Consider the following 19,950-nt stretch of genomic DNA (forward strand, 5'->3'; position numbering starts at 1 on the left):
ATGGCAAGTCGTTCAAAACACAACGATGGGGCTTCCCTGGTGGCGCAGTGGTTGAGAATCCGCCTTCCAGTTCAGAGGACGTGGGTTCGAGCCCTGGTCCGGGAAGATCCCATATGCCGTGGAGCAATGAAGCCCATGTGCCACAACTACTACGCCTGTGCTCTAGAGCCCTTGAGCCACAACTACTGAAGCCCATGCGCCTAGAGGCTGTGTTCTGCAACAAGAGAAGCCACCGCGATGAGAAGCTCGTGCACCGCAATGAAGAGTAGCCCCTGCTCACCGCAACTAGAGAAAGCCTGTGCACCGCCACGAAGACCCAGCGCAGCCAAAAATAGATAAATTTATTTTAAAAAAATTGCAACGATGGGAGAAAATGCGAGCGCGATTGTGTGGTTCTGACACAAGCACACTAGTTCAGAGACAGGAGACATTATTAACGACAACAAGGAGAATATCTTATATTTTTACAGCACTTTACAGTCTGTAAAACACTTTCTCAGGCCTTATCTCTCAGTGGCAACAGGAGAATTGAACCATTTCATACACATGAGGGTTGAGAGGCTAAATGGCTTGGCTGCAGCTTTACAGGAAGTTAGTGGCAGAGTCGAATCTAAAGCTCAGGGCTCTTTCTTCCCAAGTCCAAGTGGGATGCGGGGGTCAGAGGGCCCTTCGTCGAGCGCAGCTTATGCTTCCTTGTCTCTGTCTTTGCCCTGCACGCAGGGCAGCCTGGGGACAGAGCAGCCCAGGTTTGGTGGGTCCCACCGGACAGGAAGGAGCTGGAGTAGAGCTCCACAGAATCCTAACACACCACCTCCTAGGGCGGAGACAAGAGCGCTGACCTCTGCTCATCCTCTCACTCACTCTGTCTCTAATGAAAGGGTGTTTTCGTTCAAACGGAGACAAGAGTAATGGTGCCCACACCGCCAGCGCTCCTGCCCTGCCTGCCTCTCAGGCAGGACGTTTTTAACTCCAGGGACCCCATCCAGGGATGGACATTGTGCAACATGGCAGGGGAATCCCCTTAGGGTTGATGTGCTAGAAAGGTGAAAGAACAGTAAAAATGTGCTAGGTGTTTTACAAATGCAAGAGAGTCTTCTTATCTATTTGGAATGGATTGTGTTTAGGACCCCGGAAAGGGGAGAAGGAAAGGTTCTGAGCAGTCATTTCTCCTTCACTCTTTGCCTGCATGCGTGTAGCAAAGGTGTAGGTTCTCCTACCCACCATGTCCCTTGGTTTAACTGTTTCCATAGTTCTGGCCTGAATATCAGCTGCCAGTGCCTGGGTCTCTTTGGAAGAGGGCATTCTCCAGATGCCGGTGACCACTGTGCCTTCACCGGCCGCAGGCTGGGACTCCCAGGGAATTCATGCCTCCTGGAAGCAGCTCTCCCCCATAGTGTGATGTGATCTGGTGAATAAGCACCCCAGCTCCTTCCTCTCTTGTGCGGTAACTACACTGACTCCCAGAGATCTCCAGTCGAATGAAGCTCTGGTTGTCCATAGTGGTGACTTGCTTAATATCACAACAGTTACTGGTGTCTGTTCCTTTCCTATCTCACTTCCCCACTCCTCTACCAGTGTCTCCAAGAGTCACCTTCCAAACGGACCACTTGCACTCCGATCCTTGTCTCATGGTTTGCTTCTGGGGAAACCCAGCGAGGACCATGCTCCCTGTCCAATGAGTTTTTTGCTGCTTTGGACACTGTGAAAGGGGATGGCCTTCCTATGCCCTTACAAGCTAGGGAGATACAGACAAATCATTCATTCATTCATGCGTTCTTCACTCAGCAAGTACTTTTTTTTTTTTAATTAATTAATTTATTTATTTTTGGCTGTGTTGGGTCTTCGTTTCTGTGCCTGGGCTTTCTCTAGTTGCGGCGAGCGGAGGCCACTCTTCACCGTGGTGTGCGGGCCTCTCACTGTCGCGGCCTCTCTTGTTGCGGAGCACAGGCTCCAGACACTCAGGCTCAGTAGTTGTGGCTCACGGGCCCAGTTGCTCCACGGCATGTGGGATCTTCCCAGACCAGGGCTCGAACCCGTGTCCCCTGCATTGGCGGGCAGATGCTCAACCACTGCGCCACCAGGGAAGCCCAGCAAGTACTTATTAAGCATTGATCTCGTGCCAAGCACCATGTTGGGGGCCAGCTGGAAATCTCACCTCCTAGGGCTCTGAGGAATCATCCATCACCCACATCCTAGCTCACACACCCAGGCCAGCACTACCTGGATTGGAGGTGGGAGTGGTACCCGGAGAGGCTTCATGTGAAAGAGGTAGGGGCTCAAAAAGGGGAGGAGAAGACAGAGGTTCTGGGAATCTGTCGGGGCGGGGAGGAGGGGTTGGCAAATGACATGAGTAAACGAAGGCCAGTGGGTGGGAATGAAATTCACTTCTGCAACGGGCAAAGGCTCTGGGTGAGTACATACATGTGAGCTTGGTGAGCGCCTGATTCTTGGGGTCATTAACTCTCAGGGCTGAGAAGGGCCTCAGAGGTCACAGGCAGATCTCCCTCATTCGACTTCCCTGAAAACTGAGGACCAAAGAAGAGAAAATGATTTCCTTGGTCCTTTATGCTCTGAGTGTTCTTCCTCTTGAGAGAAATAGGCTAGATCAATGTTTCTTCAACCCTTTTTCATTAAAGCCCAGGAACCATTGTAGACATTTTTCCTAATTGCCTCCTCCAATGAAATCTTAATACCACAGGTATTTGTATATCTGTTATGTACTATACGTCTGTTCATATGCTATACACATAAAAAGAGTAAGATTTTTTTCAACCTCCAAGAACCAATATTTGCCCCCTTGGGGGCGATATTGCCCTTGTTTAGAATGCCTGGCTAAATTGTTTAGAGAGACTAAATGTGGCCAGGTTTCCTAGGCCTTGAAATTCAGGCAAAGAAACTGGATTTGGTGCAGTAAGCAATAGGGAGCCATAGTAGGTTCTTGAGCAGGGGAGATGGAGTGAGGAAAGAAGTAAAGAGCCTACCATACGTAACAGTATCTATCAAACACTGTGTGCCAGCTTCTTTGCCCACATTGTAGATATCATTAAGAAAAAGGTAAGGATTGACATATACACACTACTATACATAAAATAGATAACTAATAAGGACCTACTGTATAGCACAGGGAACTCTACTCAGTACTCTGTAATGGCCTATATGGGGAAAGAATCTAAAAAAGAGTGGATATATGTACATGTATATGATATACATATACATGATATATGTACATGTATAATCGATTCACTTTGCTTTACACCTGAAACTAGCACAACATTGTATATCAACGATACCCCAATAAAAATTTTTTTAAAAAAGAAAAATAAAAAGGCCAACTTGGCCTTCCTATGCTCTTACAAGCTACGGAGAGACAGTGTTAAATATACACACAATAATTATTTATTAGAGTTGTAATAAATGCTACTACCAGCTTTCTTTTCGTTTTGTTTAACCAACATTTATATACTCCTTGTTATGTCCCAGAAGCTATGCTAGGCACTAAATGAATATTAGCTTATTTAATCCTGTGAGAGAGGTATAGTTATTATACCCATTTTACAGATGGGGAAACTGAGGCACAGAAAGTGCCTTACCTCAAGGCACATGGCTTGTAAAGGTGGAGCTGAGATTCAAACCCAGACAGTCTGGCTCCAGAGTCAGTGTTCTAAATCACTATACTATGATCTGAAAAATATAGTATATACGTGTACACATGTGTAACTATAATTCAGGACGAACGCAGTGCGAGGTGCCAGGATAGATTCGCAGACCTCTTGCCATAACTCTAATGGAGACAAGGGCTGAAAGTTGGAGACTGGTGGACTAGAAGACTTTTAATGTCTGTTTGACTCTAAAGCTCATAATCCCAGTAGAAATTGAAAAACAGGGTGAGAGTTAAGGCTCTCTCAACTTCAGCTTGTGTAACCAGAACAAGCCAGCTAACGTCTGGCTCCCTTCTCAGCAATGAGCAAAAGAGGCACACACCTCTGCGTTATATGCAGAAGAAATGTAACACAGGGGCTATAACTAAGTCACATACATGAGTCTGCAGAAAAGGACATATGTGCCCTTGGACCTGAAACTGGTGAGGCAGTGAAACCAAAAACCTGTGCTCATGCTTTACTATGCAGCCACCTCTGAACTTTTTTCTCCACCCTTTTGACTGTTTCTAGTGAATGAGATTTTTTAATGATAATTTTAGCTTACACAGGACTCATATACCTGTCATGGTCTGTAATTTTTTCTTAAATTAAAAAAAACTGTTTTCCCTAGTGGTCTTATCCTGCAGCTCTAGAACGGCATCCAAGATAGCAGTTTGAAGGACAATGAGCTAAACCCAGGAGAAACCCCTCTCCAAGCCTATCTTCTTGTTGCTGTCCTGTCTGTTTACTTACTGAACACCTACTACACACCAGGCACTATGCTGGGGGATGGAAATACAGAGATCAACAAATCGTAGTCCTGCCCTTTGGGGGCTCACAGATGAGTAGGGGAGACAGATAAGAACAGAGATCATTGCAATGCAGGGGATGTATATATATCATCTATATATATCATGCTCCACGATGTTTTTATCCTATAGATTTTTGCATATGTCGTTCCCAGGGCCGAGAATGTGTTTCCTTGGCATTTTGGCAGGCTGATTCCTGTGGGATAGAGCATAGAGCAGGAAGCCCTAACCTAGTAGAGGGACATCAGATTAGGCTTCCTGGAGAAGGAGGAATGTGTAGGCTGGGACTTAAAGGACTAACATTCAGCTTGGATGTCAATGTCTCTGATTAGTTTTCCTGACCTCATTGGCTGAGTGAGGTGTGCCTTTTTTGTACCGTTTAGCCTCTGGTTCAAACCCTTATTCCAGCAAATATATTTGTGACTGCTGAATAAGCAGCACTTATCAATATCTTGTAATTGCCTATAGACTAGTTATCTTCTCCATAAGACTGTGATCTCTCTGAAAGAAAGGAACTTGTAGGATTTAGTTTTTATCTCCATCAATGAGGAGAGGTCTTGCTAAGATAAATACTCATTAAATGTTTGCAGATTCCAAGATGGATGGAGGAGTAGATGGTTGGATGGATGAGTGGTGGGTAGATGGGAGCATGGAGGAATGAGTAAGTAACGGCGCCCCCTTGGAGGTAAGTGGACAAGTTGGATGGGAGGGTCAATGATATTTTGATAGAAGTGATGACTGAGTTAGGCCCTAAAGAATAATCGGGTGCAGTGCTTTTCAAACTGTAGTGCATTTATGAGTCATCTGGGGATCTTGTTAAAATACAATGATTCAGCAGGTCTGAGGAGAGGGGTACCGCACTCTGCATTCCTGACAAGCCCCCGGTGGTACTTCTCCTTCTGGCCCTCAGACTGAACGCTGAGCACCAAGTAAGAGTTTGGAGATAGGAAAGAAGACAGGAAGAAGGGAAGATGATCCAGACAGGTGCAAGTGTTGAGAGCTATGTTGGCTCTGCCCCGGTGCAAGCAGGGACCTCAGTGCGCATGCTCGGGGGGAAGATAGGGGAGAGGGGATGGCATGGCACTGGTGGACACACAGGACTGTCTGTGAGGGTATTGTTACCAAAAACTGGGTTCACCTCTTGGTGGGTGTTGAGCCAATAAACACAACCAAGCCAAAGACTGAGAGAAGGAAAGATTTGTTATTACTTGCAGCAAGTAAGGAGAACACTGTGGATCTTTCCTAAAGTGGTGTCTCCCAACAGCAAAATTGGAGAAGTTTTAAGCATATTCATGAAGGGGCTTGAGCAGAGGAGAATTCAGCATAGAACTGGGGCAAAAGTCGACAGATTCCACGCTTTAGTTGATTGAAGTCAGGAGGGTCAACATCACCATTCCGTCCTCCAACTGGGTGGGGGCCTTAGTTCCTGCAGAACTCAAAGATATATTATTATGTCTATCCCTTGAGGATCCAAGACCCTGCCCCAAGCCTGCACTATTGTTTCTTGACAGCTCCTCCCTTGTTCCTGCATTCCCTCTCTTCCCTTAATATTATTAATTACTGAGATCTGTTCAAGGGCAAGCATGTTGGCCAGGCATAGATCACAAAATGGCTTAGGCCAAAATGGGTTCTCTTATGTCAAGGAAGCCATTCCTGGGACTTCCCTGGTGGTCCAGTGGGTGAGACTCCACGCTCCCAATGCAGGGGGCCTGGGTTTGATCCCGGGTTGGAGAATTAGTTCCTGCATGCACGCCACAACGAAGATCCCACATGCAGCAACTAAGACCCGGCACAGCCAAAATAAATAAATAAATATTTTTTAAAAAAGAAAGAAAAGAAAGCCATTCCTGGTTCTCTTTTTCCAGGGACCCCCTAACTTATCCGTTTACAGTATGGGAAATTAATGCTTTCATGGAGACTCAAGAAGGCCAGAAGCAACGGACATAACACCCAAAGCTGAGATGAGGGAAAAGCAGGCTGAGAAGGGAACTAGTATTTCTTGAATATCTCTGTATCTCTATCTATATCCTGATCTATATCCATACCTGCATCTATCAGTCAAACTAATTTTGTCCTCACAACAGCCCTGAGAAGATGCAGAAAATGGAGACTGTTTCTGTTCCTCCCTTTCTTCCTCTCTTTCCTTCTCTCCCTTCCTTCCTTTCTCCCTGACTCTTCTCTCTCTCTCTCTCCCCTCTTTGCTCTCTGTCTTGTTTGTTGGTCTTTGTGCTTAAGTTGGTTAGCTCCGTACGGCCTCCTTCTCTTGCTGTGGCGTAGGTTGCGCATTCAATTCCTGTTGAAAGTCACATAGAAAAACCTTTTGTATTGTCTCAATTTATTTTATTGATCACAGGGAAAGAGAAACATGAATCTTCTTTTTTTTTTTTGCGGTATGCGGGCCTCTCACTGTTGTGGCCTCTCCCGTTGTGGAGCACGGGCTCCGAACGCGCAGGCTCAGCGGCCATAGCTCACAGCCCCAGCCTTTCCGCGGCATGTGGGATCTTCCCGGACCGGGGCACGAACCCCTGTCCCCTGCATTGGCAGGCGGACTCTCGACCACTGTGCCACCCGGGAAGCCCCAGCTTACTGCTTTTTAAGTGTAGCATCTTGCCCATTGCTCACATGTTAAGATTTTAGAAACAGTTGGGTCATTTCTGTGATGTCCTCTGCTGTCCTTTGTGGCTCTCCCAGACTGCAAATACCATTGGTGCACTTATGCCATTGTCCTGTGAGTATACCAGACTTCAAGCTGCTGGCGGGCAGCTACTATGTCTTTCTCATTTCCGTGTGGACAGCACTGAGTGTAGCACCCGGTTTATATGAAATGCTCTATAACATTTATTGAATAAGTGAATGGACTAAATCCCAGAAAATCCACCTAATTCTTTCCTGACTACTGGTGCTTTGTTGCCTTGGATTTATCTTTCTGAGACTGTGGAAGCCTGGAGGTATCTGGATGTCACCTGCCTTACCCGCTGGCTCTCTGTGCCATCAGTGTTTCATGATTGCAGGCTGTGTGTTTCTTGTTCTGGGCCTGGCCCTATGCCAGGAGGTATCTCATTGATAGCTGGTCAGCAGAGCAGTCTTGATCTTCTATCTTTCCAGGTGTTTTAGTTCTTAGGTTTTTTTTTATTCATAGAAGCACCAAGAGTTTCATATATTCTTGGTCTCTGTTTTTCAGACTAAATGCAGTGTCCTTGAGTGACTAAGTTGTGTATGTAATGTAAGAACTTAAAATAGAAATTTATTTTGAGTAAATTAACAGTCTATCACGCATTACTTTATTTTTTTTTAAATACAGTATTTCAGTTTCATTTTATTATTTTTATTTTTTAAAATTTATTTAGTTATTTATTTTTGGCGGCATTGGATCTTCATTGCTGTGAGCGGGCTTTCTCTAGTTGCGGCGAGCAGGGGCTACTCACTTCATTGCTATGCGCAGGCTTCTATTGCTGTGGCTTCTCTTGTCGCGGAGCACGGGCTCTAGGTGCACGGGCTTCAGTAGTTGTGGCATGCGGGCTCAGTAGTTGTGGCTCGTGGACTCTAGAGCACAGGTTCAGGAGTTGTGGCGCACAGGCTTAGTTGCTCCGCGGCATGTGGAATCTTCCCAGACTAGGGCTCGAACCCGTGTCCCCTGCATTGGCAGGCGGATTCTTAACCACTGTGCCACCAGGGAAGCCCCGTCAGTACTTTCTTACTTTTTTTTTTTTGCCGTGCCGTGCAGCATGCGGGATCATCTTCCCCGAGCCTGCGCCCCCTGCAGTGGAAGAGTGGGGTCTTAACCACTGGACTGGACCGCCAGGGGAGTCCATGCCAGGAAATTTTTCTGAAATCCTCAGTGATTTGAGGGACAGTGAACTCCGGGTAAGTTGTCAGGGTTGGGCCTGGGGCGACTGCCAGAAAGCTAGCAGTGAACTAGAGGGCGTTAGCCAACTTTGACAGCATCCAGTGTGAGATGAGAGTCTTGCTCTGTTTGGTGAGCAAGACAGATACATTCTCAGCCATCTGGAGTTCACAACTGGGTAGATTGTTTTCTGGCTTTTTTTTTTTTTTTTTCAGTTCTGGCCATGAGAATTAATTGGGAAGCTGACAAGCAAGAGAGTGTAAAAACCAGGATAGTGGGCTTCCCTGGTGGCACAGTGGTTGAGAGTCCGCCTGCTGATGCAGGGCACACGGGTTTGTGCCCCGGTCTGAGAAGATCCCACATGTCGCAGAGCGGCTGGCCCCGTGAGCCATGGCCGCTGAGCCTGTGCGTCCAGGGCCTGTGCTCTGCAATGGGAGAGGCCACAACAGTGAGAGGCCCGCGTACTGCAAAAACAAAAACAAAAAAAACCAGGATAGTAAGAAACAGGAAGGAATAGCTGAAAGAACTAAGAAGAGATAACAGAGAAGAAGTAGAGATTAGATATATTCTGAGCAGCGCTTGAAGGGATAAACATGACCACCATAAACAGACAACAGCCAGCATTTAAAAAAAAAAAAAAAAAGAATGTCACCATAATTAGCAATGGACTGCCTCTAAAAATAGTGAGCCTCCCATTACTGGAGGTGTCCAAGCAGAGATTGTGATCATATTTCAGTGACATCATAAGGAGAGGCAGTGTATCTGGGACAAACAGCATAGAATCTGGAGGTTGGTGGCCTGGTCATAAAAATTTATTGGCAGTGTGACTTTGGAAATTTCCTTAGCCTGTTTCTACATCTGTAGGCTGGGAAAATGAAGCCCCTTCTTCCTAGGGATGTTGTGGGGATTATATCCAATGAAGAGCACATAGCTGATAATAAGCCCTCAGAAATGGTGTCAAGTAGTATTAGGAGTAAGTATATCAGTAGAGGTGCAAGTAGGTGGCCATTTAGTGCCTTCCAAGTGTACTGATTCTGTGTTTCCATGTTTACCATAGAATATGCTCCCAAGTGAAATTTTACAAAAATGATTTCTGAAGGTCCATGATTCCTATTCAAGTACCCTGGCTGGGAGAGAGTGGTAGAAAAGGTAAGGGCAGGAACCTCTTCTTGTGGGCTCTCAAGTCCCCCAAAAGCTGCTGATCCAGTTCATTTAGTGAGGTAACAGAGAGGAAGGTCTAGTTCTTTGGGAGGATGTAAGTTTCCTTGCTGAACCAATAGCTCTTTTGCCCTGACTTTCTTTTGCACTTTATCTAACAATGGTCACTTGTGGCACTTCTCTAGGTCATTTGCATTTTAGGGAGAAACACCTTCAAACTTGAAGGCGAAAAAGAGAAGAGAAAGAAAGAAAGAGAAAAGAAAAGAAGAGAAGATTTCTAATGGTGAAAATCAAGGCATGACCCAATGAACACGCTCCTGTTGTGAACAGCAAGGGCCCCAAGATCTTCCTGAATAAATAGGGCTCTCCCTGTAGGAAATGTGATCTGATTTTTCCTCTTCCTTTGCCATGGAAAAATTCCACTCCCACCACTAGCAACTGCTTTGGCAAAGAGCCAAGAGGCAATCGGGCTGCCTTTTTCTACTTTTCTCCTTCCCTAGGACATAGAGTTTGATGGGCCATTCCGGAGCTTGGGCTTCCACAGTCCTCAGTGCCCTCACTCAGCAGGCTGGTCAATTTAAAAAAAAGACGTATGCAGCCCAGCCAGAGGGTTTTAGCCTCTATTTTCCTTTCTTGTCCAGGTGAACTGTTATAACAAGCTAACCAGGGAGACTTTAGGAGAAGTCAAAGGGATCCTGCTTGTTAAACAGTTTTTTAGGTTTAAAGCACCAGTTGAGGACTTTAAAGTGTGTGTATGTGTGTGTGCTTGAAAATTTTAGGTTTTCATTTTGAAGTACGAAAGTAATGACAGCTTGAGGCAACAAATCAAACAATACCACTGTGGAAAAGAGTCAGCAATATCCCCTTCTGCTTAATCTGCCAGTCCCCTACCTCCCATCATAACAAATGTGAACATTTTGGTACATATCTTTTCACATCCTTATCTATGCATATCATATATATATATATATATATATATGTATACACACATACATACACTGTACGTATGTATGTCTGTATATGCATATATATTCACCGATTTAGAGATTTTTGTCACACTCTTTTAAAACGGGACTTATAAACTCAGAAAAATCACTTGCTTTTTTCACCTATATTTCATTCAAACCCCTCCAGGTAAGTACATATAGATTGAACATATTTTTATGCATAATATCCATAGTTTGGATATACCATATTTTATTTATATATTCCCCTAGAATAAATGCCCAAGTGGTTTCTAGTGTTTTTGTCTTTTGCCACTTCAAATAACATTTTGCATAAAATATTCATGTATCTATCTTCTTATGTATTCATACTTTTAGTTTAGTAGAAGAGATTTCAAATTTCTGGGTTCACCTGAAGATTTTAGATATTACCAGAGGGAAGGATTCAGTGCCTAGCAAAACACATAGCCCTTTGGCAGCAGCTTTTTCCTCTTTGTTGGGAAAGAGGCCTAGAAAAATAATGTCCCTTTCTCTTCCTTCCCCGCAGCATTATTCTCCTGCAGTAGAATGAGCAGGGATAATATATCCTTTGTAATTCATCAAGGAATAAGAATTACCAGTTTGCTGGGCTATTAGAGGATACAAGAGAAACCCAAATTAAACAACTGCATATTCCTCTAGTAAGTCTTTTGTTCCGTTTTTCTTCATGAAAAGGCAGATAATAAGAAACAGGAGGCAGGGAAAGATTGTGCATTGCTGGGCTTTAATAGGCAAATAGTTAATGATGGCACCTGCAAAATCATTGCCTTATTCCTTGTTCAGGGTCTCAACATATCTTTCTTCTCTTTGCAGACCAGAGGAGAGTGGGAGTGAGAAGAATGAGATGAATCACAATAAAAGTCCTCTTTCATTATTATTTTTGAGTTTTCTCATCCCAGACACATCAGAGCTCAAGGTTGGAAGGGGCCTTGTGTCATCTGCTCTGCTCTTCCCAATGTATCTGGACTCATGTTGTTCCAGTTTCTACATTTCTTCTTAACACAGTTGTGTTTGGTTATTTCTTTCTTCCTCCCTTGGCCCTTCAAAAGTGCACTTATTGAATGCTTCCTGTGGGCTAGACCCTAACCTATGCTTTGGGGACAAAGAGGAAAGACACTGACCCTGGCCTCAAAGAGCTCACAAATAAGGGGAAGAAAAATCAGTAGACTTAAAATCATAAGGGAATGGGTGCAAGTACAAAGGGAACACAGAGAAGTACCTAACACAGCAATAGCCAGGAGGATGGGCAGTGACAAGAGGCTGGTAAGATTAAGTTTATGGAATAGAAGTTTACCAGTGTAAACAGATAGGTTAGGGGGTCCCCAGAGAAAGAGAACCAGCAATGGCTTTCTTGACGTGAGAGAACCCATTTTGGCCTAAGACATTTTGTGATCTAAGCCTGGCCATAAAGCTTGCTCTTTAAAAAAAAATTAATTAATTAATTAATTAATTTGGTTGCACTGGGTCTTAGTTGTGGTAGGCAGGATCCCTAGTTCTGGCTTGCAGGCTCCTTAGTTGTGGGATGTGAACTCTTATTTGCAGCATGCATGTGGAATCTAGTTCCCTGACCAGGGGTGGAACCCAGGCCCCCTACATTGCTAGCTTGGAGTCTTTTTTAAAATTTATTTATTTATTTATTTATGGCTGTGTTGGGTCCTTGTTACTGCGTGCAGGCTTTCTCTAGTTGTAGTGAGTGGGGGCTACTCCTCGTTGCAGTGTGTGGGCTTCTCATTGCAGTGGGCTCTCCCGTTGCGGAGCACAGGCTCTAGGTGCGTGGGCTTCAGTAGTTGTGGCACACGGGCTTAGTTGCTCCGTGGCATGTGGGATCTTCCTGGACCAGGGCTCCAACCCATGTCCCCTGCATTGACAGATGGATTCCTAACCACTGCACCACCAGGGAAGCCCCTCAGAGTCTTAACTACTGCACCACCAGAGGAGTCCCCATAATGTTTGCTCTTGAACAGGTCTCAGTAATCAAAGATCTTAAGGAAATAAAGGAATGTAGGAACAGAGAAAAGGCAAACAACAATGCAGTGATAAAGCAAGAGTCCTAGTTCCTCCTCTAGGGATGGATACACATAATAATATATCTTTGAGTTCTGCAGGAAATAAGGCCCCCACCCAGGTGGAGCATGGTGACTTCAGGCTGAGTACAAGATTTCTGGAATGCCACCCTGTTACCTCACCACCAACCAATCAGAAGAAAGTCTGCACACAGTGGAAGATAACAAAGACTCTGAAGCCCTCCTTAAATGATTTTCCCTTTAAAAACTTTCATGGTCAAGCAGAATATTTGGAGTTGGTTTTGTTTTTGTTTTAATTAATTAATTAATTTGGTTGCTCCGTGTCTTAGTTGCAGCAGGCAGGCTCCTTAGTTACAGTTCACAGGCTCCTTAGTTGCGGCACGTGGGATCCTTAGTTGCAGCTCACCAACTCCTTAGTTGTGGTATGCGAACTCTTAGTTGTGGCATGCATGTGAGATCTAGTTCCCTGGCCAGGGATCAAACCCGGGCCCCCAGCATTGGGAGTGTGGGGTCTTAACCACTGAGCCACCAGGGAAATCCCTGGAGTTGGTTTTTGGACATGAGTCTGCCTTCTCCCCAGGTTGTCAGCCTCCTGAATAAAGCAGCCCTTCCTTTCCAACCAACACTTGGCTCTCGAGCATTGGCTTTGGAGTGGTAAGTAGCTGAACCTGAGTTCGGTAACAGGTATGCAACTCAAGAGTTCAGAGAACTCAGTGACATGCTCAGTGACATCCATTCCCATCTATATTTTATGAACAGCTTTCTCAGCTCTTATATCCATAAAATCAAAAAATAGGAATGAAATTGGAATACAGTCTTCTCTATTCTAGCAATAGTTTATATTAATCCATGGATTCATGAACTAATTGAAAAAACAAAAACACAACCAGCTCATTGAAAGATGGATTTCCAATACAACTTGCTTTTAATATGTAATAATTATTTATCAAAAGTTCAATATGCATTTAAAAATTTTTTTTATTTTATTTATTTAGGCTGCATTGAGTCTCTGTTGCTGCATGCGGGCTTTCTCTAGTTGCCATGAGCGGGGGCTACTCTTTGTTGCGGTGTGCAGGCTTCTCATTGCGGTGGTTTCTCCTGTTGCAGAGCATGGGCTCTAGGCGCGCGGGCTTCAGTAGTTGTGGCTCGCGGGCTCTGGAGCACAGGCTCAGTAGTTGTGGCGCACAGGCTTAGTTGCTCCACAGCATGTGGAATCTTCCGGGACCGGGGCTTGAACCCGTATCCCCTGCATTGGCAGGCAGATTCTTAACCACTGCGCCACTAGGGAAGTCCCGAGACTACACTATTTTTTTTTTTTTTTTTGCGGTACGTGGGCCTCTCACTGCTGTGGCCTCTCCCGTTGCGGAGCACAGGCTCCGGACGCGCAGGCTCAGCAGGCATGGCTCACGGGCCCAGCTGCTCAGCAGCATGTGGGATCTTCCCGGACCGGGGCACGAACCCGTGTACCCTGCATCGGCAGGCGGACTCTCAACCACTGCGCCACCAGGGAAGCCCGAGACTACACTATTAATGAGCATAATTTTGAAGTGAAAAAGGCTTTTTCTTAACAAGAAGCACAGTCTGCTGGATTACAAAGAGGTCATGGAGAAGATGTGGCAACTTTAGGGGTCATGGAGGAACTTCAGCTATAGTGGTAATTTCAGGGGAGGCAACTATGATAATAGAAGTGGTGGCAGCACAGGTAGTTATGAAGGGCATAATGGTAGATATGGAGATTTGTAGGTGATGGTGGCAACTATGGCAGATGGTAATAGAGGGGGGAGTGGACCAGGATGTGGAAACCAAGGTGGAGGATATGGTGGCAGTGGTGGAGTATATAATGGCTGCAATGAAGGAGAAAATTTTGGCAGTGGTAACTATGGTGGTGGTGGGAACTATGATTTTGGAAATTATAATGGACAACAGCAGTCAAATTATAGACCAACAAAGGGGGGCATTCTCTATGGTGGTGCTTATGGATATGAACGTAGTGGTAGAAGTAGTGGATATGGTAGCAGAAGGTTCTAAGCACTTGGCATAAAAGGGCTACAGTTTTAGCAGGAGAGAACACAAGGAGTTGTCAGGAAAGTTGCGGATTACTTTGAGACAGTCGTCCCAAATGCATTAGAGGAACTACAGAAATCTGCCACAAAAGGAATAATTAATGACGATCATCCATAGTCAGAAAAGTTACTGCAGCTTAAATAGGAAACCCTTCTTGTTTAGGGCTGTCATAGTCAGTTGGCACAAAGGACAATTAATGACTAATGCAATGTAGTGTCAATTAGATGTACATTCCTGAGATCTTTTAACGGTTGTAGCTTTTTCCTTTTCTTTTTATTGCATCAGGCATGTTGCCCTGATTTACACATTGTGGTAGTAGTACCCGACATTTTAAAAATAGGAAATTACAGCCTTTGCAATTACTTCAACTAATGAAAAAACCTTCTAGATGTCAACATGAAAAGGTACAAGGTGAATAAAAATACTTAAAGTCCACAGGTATAGAGATAAGAGCACAGAGGCTTTGCTGTGAGGAGGCATAGAGGCTGTTTGTCAATTGTGTGTCCTTGGGCGAGTTACTTTGCCTGTGTTCAGTTTCCTCCTCTGTGTATGCAATCCTTGTAGGAGAATTAAGTGAAATAAGACACATAAAAGAGTGTGGAACAGGGTAGATAATAAATAAATAGAACTTCCTTCCTCCTTACAACAATGCTTCAAGAAGGTATTGATTGATTCATTCAACAGTTATTTTTAGCACCCATGTGTCTGTCACTATTCTAGGACCTGCAGATAGGGGCTGAATAAGGTAAACAAGGTCCCTAGAACATGGATAAGAGTGGGCTTTTGAAGCCAGATTGTCTGGATTTGAATCCACTCTTTACTCGTTGTATAATCATTGACAACTTATTTAATTTGTCTCAGTTTCATGACCTGCAAAACATGGCTCATAACAGTACCTCAGAGGGTCGCTGTTTTGCATTGTAAAGGAGCTGGCAACGTGCCTGTCACACAGTAAACACTCAGTAAAATTTACCTATTAATGTGATTCTTCATGAAGCTTGAGGCTGATGTGGAGAGAATGGGGGAGAGAATACTGGTCTGCATTTTACAGGTAAAGAAACTGAGGTTCAGAGAGGTTAAGTAAACTGCCTAAGTCAAATAGTAGGGTGAAGTCCTCTGTTCCATCAGACTTCAAAGCCTGCGTGCTCAACTATTTCTGTCTAACCGAGTGGACTCTTTCATGGCCTGTCTTCTCCCGGACATTCCCCTTTACAAATTCCATTGGTGGGGGCAGGAGTTTGAAAGATTTTTCAATGCGGGATGTAGAAAAATCCAAGAACACAATTTGTAAACCTCCAGAGCTCTTCATTATCCGGTCTGTCCACTGCCAAGTCTAGCTTCTGTCCCTTTGGATAAAAGAGAGCATCAAACAAGTCGTAAGGAAGGAACTCAGAATAAGTCTCAGGAAACGTGCCATACATGGAGGTGGTATTGCCTTAGGTTCGATACAATATCGACACTGGCCTTCTGTTTGTTTGCTTGTTTTAAATTTTGAAATGGTGCCATGTTACAGGTGCTTTCCTACATGATGAGCATATCAGGTCAAATACAGTAGTCTCTGCCTCTTCACAGCACGCAGAGTCCCACAGGTGAAACCAGAAACCCTTGCACAATGAGCTGTATCCTACCATAATGATGATATGAAAAGCCAGCTGTAGGACTCCTGAGAAGGAGCGAGCTCTAGGGCCAAGCGAAACTCCAGAGGAGGCCGCATGCAAACTGGACCTTGAGGCATAAGTAGGTGTGTCCTAGTTAGAGAAGAGGAAGTAGAATATTCCGGGATCTGAGCAAAGATCTGAAGAGAGGGAAGGAGAGTTAGATGGAAGGGGCTGAGACACAACGTGCAGGAAGGAATTTGGTGGGCAGGCAAGAGGATGCAGTGCCATGATGGCAGGGAATTTCCTTGTTCACTCTGATGCTTCAGATGGTGTCTGACACATGGTTGGTACTCATTAATTACCTGTTGGCTAATTGAATGCTAAAACAGGTACCTGCTTCCGGTGATTCTGACTTGACTGATCAGGGAGAGGGCTGGGGCACTGGTATGTTTGAAAAACTCCCCAGGTGTTTCTAATGTACTTCCAAGTTTGGTACTGAACTGAATGAATGACCAGAACCAGTGGAGCTGAGAAAATTTATCTTCCTAGTTTTCTGTGGGTCAGAAGCCTTACTCCTCGAAAACGTTTTGGGTGAAGGTACAATGGTATTTTCCTGTTTTATACAGGGGGGAAATGTAAGCTGCCAAAGATTTGTTTAAAAAATAAGTCCAGGGCTTCCCTGGTGGCGCAGTGGTTGAGAGTCCGCCTGCTGATGCAGGGGACACGGGTTCGAGCCCCTGTCCGGGAAGATTCCACATGCTGCGGAGCGGCTGGGCCCGTGAGCCATGGCCGCTGAGCCTGCACTCCGCAATGGGAGAGGGCACAACAGTGAGAGGCCCGCGTACCGCAAAAAAAAAAAAAAAAAAAAAAAAAAAGTCTGGCTGATACGGTAAAATATTAATGGTAGAATCTAGGTATACAGGTGGGTGTATAAAAGTTTTCAATTTAGATGTTTTCAAACTTTTTCTTAATAAAATGTTGGAGAAAAATTAGCTTGAATCAAAGCTAAAACATGATAATTGAGTCTCAATGAGAAACTGACAGAAACCTGAGTGTCATTTAGTCCAGTATCCTATGAGGGGCCAGAGAGGAGCAGTAGAGGCCTCCCTGGTAGGAAACAGTGGTGCTGCGGTGGTGTGTTGGTCCACTTGGTTGGAGCAGAAGCAGGGGTCTCTGCTAAATGAACCCAGGGTGTTGATTCAGCTGGGTTCAAGTGACTTTAGGTAATTGATGTGATGTTTCTGCACCTTAGTTTCCTCATCTGTTAAGTGAGAGTCATATTAATAGCTTTCTTAAGTACTAAACTCACAGAGCTGTTATGAGGATCAAATGATGTAAATGGTATAAATCTAATAGTTTTCAAAGGCAGATACAAGGACTTTCCAAGAAATCTGACAATACAGATAGTGTTAAGGGAATTAGTTTCTGGATCTTGGTTCCCATAAGTAATTCTGCTAGAAAGGATTTATCTGAGGAAATGATGAGCATTGAGGTGTTATGCCGGTTTTCTCTTCCCAACTCCCCGTGCATAATCATCTTTATCCCATTTGATAAAATAAAAAGACATAGTTGTCCCCATCTTATTATGGTAACTTGCACTGGGTGTAAAATCCTCCAGGCCTCCAAAGAGACTATTTAAAATACTAGGGTAGGCTAAGCCTCTTCTAATCCAGGCTGCCTGCACCCAAAGTCGGGCTTGTGTTTTTTCTTGACTTATGCCACAACCTGTGAAGAAGGAAATGTGGCCTCTGGGATGGACTATTTTGGCCCCTGTTAGATGTTTTGAATCCAGTTACACTGTAGGGTAGGGACACGATGGCATTTTTTTATTTAACAACCTCAACCTTTCCGTCCCCTGACTATTGTCAAAGAATCTATCACTTCTGGAAATTCCCTGGCGGCCCAGTGGTTAGGACTCCGCACTTCCACTGCAGGGGGCATGGTTTCGACCCCTGGTCAGGGGAACTAAGATCCTGCATGCCTTGCGGCATGGCCAAAAAAGAATCTATCACCTCTTACAGTCTTGTGACAATAAACAAATAAATGGGGGTGGGGGAGGGGTGGGGAGTATTGATCAAAAATTCAAAAACTGAATGGCACTTTATATACTTTATTTCATTCAGGAACAAATTTCTCAGCAAGATTCTCTCTCTTTGAATTCAGAAGTGAGATGGTTGTCATGAGGATGTGTCTTAATATATTTATTTGGATAGAAAAATGTAGTCAGATCTTTTTTGACAGAAAAACAATCTGATTTGGCTGGTTGGTTTGACAGTGAGGGCTGACTTTTCCAGTTAGATGTTAGGCAGATATTTCCATGAGCTAAAAATACAGCACCAAGATTTTTGAATAAAATATATTTAAATCACACCGTTTAAGCGAGAAAAATTCCTTGTCAAAGTTTTTATTACCTAAGGTATTTTGAAATTAATGGTATTTTCATTTTCTACACCTTTCTGAACACACCAGGTCAATCAAAATGCCTCTAGGTGGAAAAGTAACAAGTCTGATTTAATAATTGTCTGATAATTCTTGAGAAAGCCCTTTTGATAAACTTCCCAGAAATCCAGAAAGTCATTGGCTTTCCCGACTGGATAACAAATGCTTTTGCAAGTCAAGTATTTTCTAATTCTTTGCTTGCAACAGAATTGAGGGAAGAATAGAGTTTCAGCTAATAGATAAAATGCATTTTAATGATAGATCATTCTGCAGTTTTTGGAATATAACTTGGAAGGAGCTCAAAGAACTGAATGATACTGCTGCAACAAAACCCTATTCCCATCCTGATTTGTGTGGAAAAGTTTTCTTAACACTTATGTCTATAAAACGGAAAATAGAGTGGAATTAATGCTGAACATTATCTCAGCCTAGCAGTAACATTTATATGAGGTAATTTTTTAAAGTATAATTTATCTTAGTAAGAGAGGCATTTATAATAAAATATTAATTTTATTAGTACAGCAGAGCTGTTGTCCCTCACCCATATCCCCTTAACCCTCCCATGAGATCACCGGCAGACAATTCCTATCATGCAGATGGCTTCCTGTGTTTTTCTGCTTGAGGGATGCCTCAGGAGCAACCTTCTACCAATGAAAACAAGCTGGTGGACTAATAACCCAGGACAGTTCTGAGCTGTGTTCTACACAGTCATTCAAAAAGTCCCTGTGAGGATGAGCTCCAGTTGCCTTTGAGGTGATTCACTAATTCACGTATCAGGCTTTTTTCTCTTTCCCTTTTTCGCTTCTCTCCCTTACCATGCTTTCCAGGATCACCTCTCAAAAAAAGACTTATGCCCAATTCCTTTACTCAGGATCTGGGAGAATCCCAAGTTAAGAAAGTCAGATTCTAAGGATACAACAGTGAGCTTTCATTATATGTATTTCATTATATGTATTATATTGCATGAAAATAGTAATGTAAACTACACAAGGACAGAGATTTTTGTCTGTTTTATTCACTGATATATCACAAACATCTAGAACCGTGCTTGAATCATAGCGTTTAATGAGTAGTAGTAATAGCTAATATTTATTGAGTGCTTAGTATGTGCTTGATATATGATTTTTTCAGAAAGCATTTAATCATCAAAAATAACTTATGATATAGCTATTATTATTATTATTATTCCCCTTTTGGATATAAAGGAATTAAGGATAAACAATGGATCCATAGCACCCATCTTTTAAATTGTGGATCCTGGTTTCTAACTAAGGTCCCTTTGATACTGGACCCCGTTCTTTTCTAATTTTTTGTTTTTGCTTTGTTTTGTTTTTGTTGTTGTTATATGTCTGACTCCTCCATTGGTCTTAACTTTTATGAAAGGTAGGGTCCC

This window comes from Phocoena phocoena, chromosome 1 (genome assembly GCF_963924675.1).
Source record: "Phocoena phocoena chromosome 1, mPhoPho1.1, whole genome shotgun sequence".
Lineage (NCBI taxonomy): Eukaryota > Metazoa > Chordata > Mammalia > Artiodactyla > Phocoenidae > Phocoena > Phocoena phocoena.